The 6664-nt window shown below is 48.3% G+C and overlaps 1 non-coding gene and 1 pseudogene across 1 annotated transcript; both read left to right on the top strand.

The window, feature by feature from the left end:
• The first annotated feature begins 505 nt into the window (after positions 1–505).
• On the top strand, positions 506–671 carry LOC125993357 (U1 spliceosomal RNA). The gene has a single exon (XR_007490165.1). It is a non-coding gene; the product is annotated as a U1 spliceosomal RNA (small nuclear RNA).
• A 1301-nt stretch (positions 672–1972) lies between these two features.
• Positions 1973–2057, top strand: LOC125993373 (U5 spliceosomal RNA; annotated as a pseudogene).
• The last annotated feature ends 4607 nt before the right edge of the window (positions 2058–6664 follow it).

The following is a 6664-nucleotide window of genomic DNA, read 5'->3' as shown; positions in this document are numbered from 1 at the left end:
TTGCCAGAGATGTGAGTCACCCGGCTCACTCTTTGTTTGACCTTCTGCCCTCTGGGAAGAGGTATAGGAGCCTGCGCTCCCGCACCACCAGACTCGCCAACAGCTTCTTTCTCCAGGCTGTTAGGGCCCTGAACTCGCTACCCCCTTCTGCGTAGCGTGCGGCACTGTTGCGCTATTTTCTGGAATGTCTGCTGTACGCACACTTGCTCCTTTTTTTGCTCCTCTTATTTATTTATTTATTTGTTGTGTTATTTATTCATTATTTATTCAGCACGCTTTTGTTATACTTGTTTACTTGTTTGTCTGTTGTGGGCCATGTCTTGTCACCATGGGATAGGGGGGAACGAAATTTCGGTTTCTTTGTATGTCTTCGGCATGTGGACAAATTGACAATAAAGCTGACTTTGACTTTGACTTTGACTTAAACAGTTCTACGAATCCTGTTTCATCCACTGAGTGTGTATGTGTGCCACACGTTTTTAGCAATTAAGCCCGTGACTGAAAATGGCGTGTGCGGTAAAGACGTCGGCCCATGATCAAGAAGGTGGTTCACCCCATGTGAGGCTCAGCCATTGCACTACGGTTGTGCTGACCTCTGCAAATTCCCCTACTGTGTGAATCTTGACTGCATTATTTCTGGTAGTGGGGGACTGTGTTCGCGCTCTCCTCTGGTCTTTCTGATGAAAACAAAAATTAAGCGCAGTAGTATGCACATGGAGTTTAAGTCTGCGATGCTGTGACACACTGAACGCTTTTGACTATGTAATTAACTGTACTCTGGAACTGTGTGTCAGGGTTCTCCAGATTATTCTTATCGTATGATTATGTTGGAATGCAGCCTGTAATAAATAACCTAGCTAGATTAGGTTTATGCTTATGTTGGAATGCAACCTGTGATAAATCACCTAGCGTGTCCCATCCTACACAAAGTCGTAAAACACCCCTTGCTATGTTTTGACTAGAGGTCAAGGGCTTTCTCTATTCAGTCCACTCTTACCCCCACCCTGTTTCTCTTAATAAAAATGCTCTTGCAGGAGGCGAGAGTCAGACCTCCATTCGAACATCGCTGTACGCACAGCGACGAATGGACTCTCCACCTGCAGGTGTCTAAAGGGACTTACTCGTCTCCCGTGTGGTTCTTGCAAAATAAGTTGGACTGAGCGAATCTCTAACACTGTGCATTTGCTCGCTAAACTGTATTCACCAAATTAGCAAATGCAAAATAATATGTAATTACCACGTTCCTGACTCGTCATATGATATGAACGTATCAAAACCTTTTTGTCGGCTGTAGGTCTGTCTTTTTAAGAATGCGCCCGATTGTTGTTCCTCATACATCACAAGTATGGATTTCTAGAAAACAACTTTTACTTTCTAAAGTAAAATGACAGAAATATTTTCTAATGTCAAATATCAAACGCCACCAACGCAGTGGAGGTGAATTACACTCCAAACCATGCCAGCAACGTCAAAAGCCTCAATTATTTGCGACACAAGGGAGACATAGAGCATTTCCGAAGTTTGAAAAATCATTTGAGAAATTACGATCGTATTTTGTTTCCCGATTTGTGTTGAATAAAGTTATGAAATTACAAATTTTCAAGTAAAACACAGGGATGGGATCATTTCCCGTTCTCTCAGACCAAAAGTACACGTACCAAGACATACAACTGTTTTTACCATCAATAATCAAAATAGACGCCCAATATAATTGAAAGAACGAGCGCCATCAGTGTTCGATCAGATACCTACAATCCTGTGCGCCAACAATGTTTAAAGTAAGTGAGACATTAATGAACACAAAATACTCGTTTAAACATTCTATTTTGCTTGAGTCCTTGTAAGTATAGTAAATCCATCAACTTCTATTGTTTGTATTAGAAGGAATGGTTGCTGCAATTTGAGTGTGAGACCGCCTGTGAATTTAGTGAGACCAGCAGTGGGGTGGCCCGTTTTGACTCAGATTTTCAGATCACTCGTTTCTCTTCAGATCGAATAAATCTTTCGCCTTTTACTAAAGATTTCTGTGGAGAGGAACAATAAAGAGTATACCATTTCCGTGGAGAGGAACAATAAGAGTATATCTCAATTTGTTGATGCTCTGCGAAAGAATATCAATATTGCAACGGATAGCCGCCTATATCATACTCCGTGCAACAATCATACGTTCACATAATTCATACCGGCACGTGTGAACATGTTCACATAAACAGAGAAATTATGCCGAGTGCAGACAGACAATCACGTTTAAAACCTCGTTTATCATCCATCCATTTATCCATCCTATTCCGCTTATCCGGGTTGGGTCGAGGGGGAGACCGCTTTAGGAGGGACTCCCAGGCTTCCCTCTCCCCAGCCACTTCATCCAACTCAACCCGGGGAATCCCAAGGCGTTCCCAGGCCAGCCGAGAGACATAGTCTTTCCAGCACGTCCTGGATCGCCCGCGAGGTCTCCTACCGGTGGGACATGTCCGGAACACTTCCAAAGGGAGGCGTCCAGGAGGCATCCTGATGAGATGCCTGAGCCACCTCATCTGGCTCCTCTCACCGTAGAAGAGCAGCGGCTCTACTCCGAGTCCCTCCCGGATGACCAAGCTTCTCAAGGGAGAGCCCGGACACCCTGCAGAGGAAACTCATTTCGGCCGCTTGTATTCTGGATCTCGTTCTTTGGGTCACGACCCAAAGCTCGTGACCATAGTTGAGGGTAGGAGCGTAGATCGACCGGTAAATTGAGAGCTTTGCCTTTTGTCTCAGCTCTCTCTTCACCACGACGGATTAGTACAGAGTTCGCATTACTGCCGACGCTGCACCAAACCGCCTGTCGATCTCGCGCTCCATCCTGCTCTCACTCGTGAACAAGACCCAAAGATACTTGAACTCCTCCACTTGGGGCAGGATCTCATCCCCGATCCGGAGAGGGCATCCCACCCTTTTCCGACCGAGGACCATGGCCTCGGATTTGGAGGTGCTGACCCTCATCCCGACCACTTCACACTCGGCTGCGAACCACCCCAGTGAGAGCTGGAGATCACGGCTTGAAGAAGCCAACAGCACCACGTCATCTGCAAAAAGCAGAGACGCAATGCTGAGGTCCCAGAACTGGACCCCCTCAACGCCTTGGCTGCGTCTAGAAATTCTGTCCATAACCATTATGAACAGAATCGGTGACAAAGGGCAGCCTTGGCAGAGTCCAGCCCTCACTGGGAAAGAATCTGACTTACTGCCAGAAATGCGGACCAAACTCTGGTATTGGTGATACAGGGACCAAACCGCCCTTATCAGTTGGCTCAGCACCCCGTACTCCCGAAGCACCCTCCACAAAACTTCCCGAAGGACACGATTGAACCCCTTCTCCAAGTCCACAAAACACATGTGGACAGGTTGGGCGAACTCCCATGCCCCCTCGAGGATCCTGCCCAGGGTGTAGAGCTGGTCCACTGTTCCATGGCCAGGACAAAAGCCACACTGCTCCTCCTTAATCCGAGGTTCGACCTCCCGACAGACCATCATCTCCAGCACCCCTGAATAGACCTTACCAGGGAGGCTGAGGAGTGTGATTCCCCTATAGTTGGAACACAACCTCCGGTCTCCCGTCTTAAAGAGGGGAACCACCACCCCAGTCTGCCAATCCAGAGGCACCGTCCCCGATGTCCACGCAATGCTGTAGAGGCGTGTCAGCCATGATAGTCCCACAACATCCAGAGCCTTTAAAAACTCTGGGCGGATCTCATCCACCCCCGGGGCCATGCCCCAGAGGACTTTTTTGATTACCTCAGTGAGTTCGACCCCAGAGATTGGAGAGTCCACCTCAGAGTCTCCAGGCCCTGTTTCCACAATGGAAGGCGTGTCGGTGGAATTGAGGAGGTCTTCAAAGTACTCTCCCCACCGACTCACGACGTCCCGTGTCGAGGTCAGCAGCACGTCATCTCCAGTGTAAACAGTGTTGACGGTGCACTGGTTCCCCCTCCTGAGACGCCGGATGGTGGACCAGAATTTCCTCGAAGCCATCCGGAAGTCATTCTCCATGGCCTCGCCAAACTCCTCCCACGCCCAGCTCGGGCTCCTTTTCAGTCAGAGAGGCGATATTCCATGTCCCAAGAGTCAGCTTTTGCAGCCAGGGATCGGTCCGCCAAGGTCCCTGCCTTTTTCCGCCGCCCATTTTGCACTGCACCCGACCCCTTTGGCCCCTCCGGCAGGTGGTGAGCCCATGGGAAGGGGGACCCATGTTTCCTTTTCGGGCTGTGCCCAGCCGGGCCCCGTGGGCGAAGGCCTGGCCACCAGACGCTCGCCTTCGAGCCCCACCTCCACGCCTGGCTCCAGATGTGGGGCCCGGTGACCCGCGTCCGGGCGAGGGAAAACAAAATCCATTTATGTTTTTCTTCATAAGGGGCTTGTGAGAGCCGTGCTTTGTCTGGCCCTTCACCTAGGATCCGTTTGCCATGGATGACCCTACCAGGGGCATGAAGCCCCAGACAAGATGGCTGCTAGGATCATTGGGGCGTGCAAACCCCTCCTCCACGGTAAAGTGATGACTAACGAAGGGGCTTCGTTTATCAATGCAGTTTAACTTCTGGTGGGACCCATTTGAATTGGCACATGCCAGTCTATTGTAATTTGGCAAAAAATATTGTTTTTAAATAAAAACCAATAACCAACCCTGTCAATTGCACAAGCACTCCTCTTTACTGTTCACAAGCACAATCACAAGTACAAGTCGTCTTCATCCATAAGCACATGAGTCTTTCCTTGTTAAAACACAGCAGCCCTACAAAAAAATGTTCCATCAACTTTTAGTGTCTTAATAGACAATGATGGTATTTATTTATTGAAACAAAATATCTACCTCCTTCAATGTTACACGTGAATGCACATACAGAGAGAAGTTTTATTCATTTTGATAAGGCTACATGAAGCAAAATATAAAGGTGAATACACACTGTTTTCGTGCACCATTTTAGCCCAATTCCATCATTTCCTTGTCTGTCTGTGCCTCCTTACCAGCAAATTTCTGGAAGTCCACATGGCGTCTTTGATGGCAGCAAAAGTGAGCCACTGCTTTGTAAAGTCTTCTTGCTTGATTTTCAACGGGCTCACCCCATAGAGTACAAGGTTCAAGATTCAAGATTCAAGAGTTTTTTATTCGCCATGTTTGAGCGTGCCAAACAAGGAATTTGACTTCGGTAAATCACAGCCTCTGTTCAACATTTAGGTGACTAACAACAACATGTGAAAAATGAAAGATATTCTCAAACATCCCCTGATCTTAAACTGATCTTAAACTCCCAAGAGGGCAAGGAAAAACTCATAACTCCAGCTAGGGGAAATGAGAAACCTTGAGAAGAGACCACAGATGGGAGGGTCCCTCTTCGAGGATGACCAGGCTGCAATGGATGCAGAGAGGACACATAGTACAAACAGTGTAAACAAAAAAGGTGTGGAAAGCGGGATGTTATTGCACAGTAATGACTCTGAGACTCTAAGAGTGGTGTGAGTTCATCAGAGCGACAGCCTGGGGGAAGAAGCTGTCTCTGTGTCTGCTGGTTTTAGTGTACAGAGCTCTATAACGGCGTCCGGAGGGGAGTAGTTCAAACAGGCTGCAACCTGGGTGCGAAGGGTCTGTTGAGATGTTGATGTCTGCATTCAACACTTCCATTGCCGGGAACTGCAGGTCGCCCACAGGTATACGGCAGCCATGAACTACCTGAGCAGGTGCCACACTGACTCCTGGGCGCCACAGCCAGGTCGGGGGCACGTTGAGAGCGCTGATATGCCCCGGGAGTGCATAACGGACCTGACTGGGAGGCCATCATGGGCCACCATCCACGACAGGTCCCAACAAGTTTGTTTCGAGAGGGCGGGGTGGTTGACGTTGTGCCAAACTGTTGTGGGCTCGCCGAATGCGGGTCCGAGCACTGGACAAACCACTTCCCGCTGTACGACAGAGATCATAGATCTGTGACTTGTTAAAATGTCACTATTTTCTTGCTGTAATTTAAAGTTCTTCAAAAACTTTTTGGTGAAGAAATAAGAAGGTGGCGCGTTAAAAGACACAGGAATTCATTGGTCGATGGGTATTAGCTTTAGTTTCCGGAGGTATGTGTCACGTCTCGCCCTGCTCCACTATGTATGTGTCTGTCTTGGTTTCTGTCTGTGTGCTCGCCCCTCCCCTCCTGTGTGCCCATGATCAGTGTGATTGTTCCCACCTGCCTCTCGTTACCTGTCGTGTATAAAAGTCCTGTCTGCCCCTCTCTCCCTGTCGGATCATTGGTTTTGGTCATTGGTTTTGGTCATTGGTTTTGGTTCCTGTCGTTCGGTGTGTCGTCCTGTCTTGGTGCCGTCATGTCCTGCTGTCTTCTTGTTCCACGTCCCGGTCAGTCAGTCAAGTTATTGTTTAAGTCATGTCAGTTTACCGAGTCTGTATTTTGAGTTGCTTCAATAAACCCTGGTCCAAGCTGCACTTGGTCGTCCTGCTCCATGCTCCACCACCCGACCGTGACAGTATGAGCCCATCCAGAATCGTGTCATTGCTTGGCTTTTCGATGCATTTGGTGTAACGAGCGCGCTTCGCAGGTGCAGGGCAACATATCTGCTTCCGAGGAAGAGTTTTAAGTTCGGGACTCCTTCTCCTCTGTTTTTTTTTTTCTTTTTCTTCAGTCCCTCTGAC

Source organism: Syngnathus scovelli, unplaced genomic scaffold, assembly GCF_024217435.2.
Source record: "Syngnathus scovelli strain Florida unplaced genomic scaffold, RoL_Ssco_1.2 HiC_scaffold_28, whole genome shotgun sequence".
NCBI classification, from domain to species: Eukaryota; Metazoa; Chordata; class Actinopteri; order Syngnathiformes; family Syngnathidae; genus Syngnathus; species Syngnathus scovelli.
The sequence above is the reverse complement of the archived record's forward strand: the minus strand, read 5'-3'. Positions and strand labels throughout refer to the sequence as shown.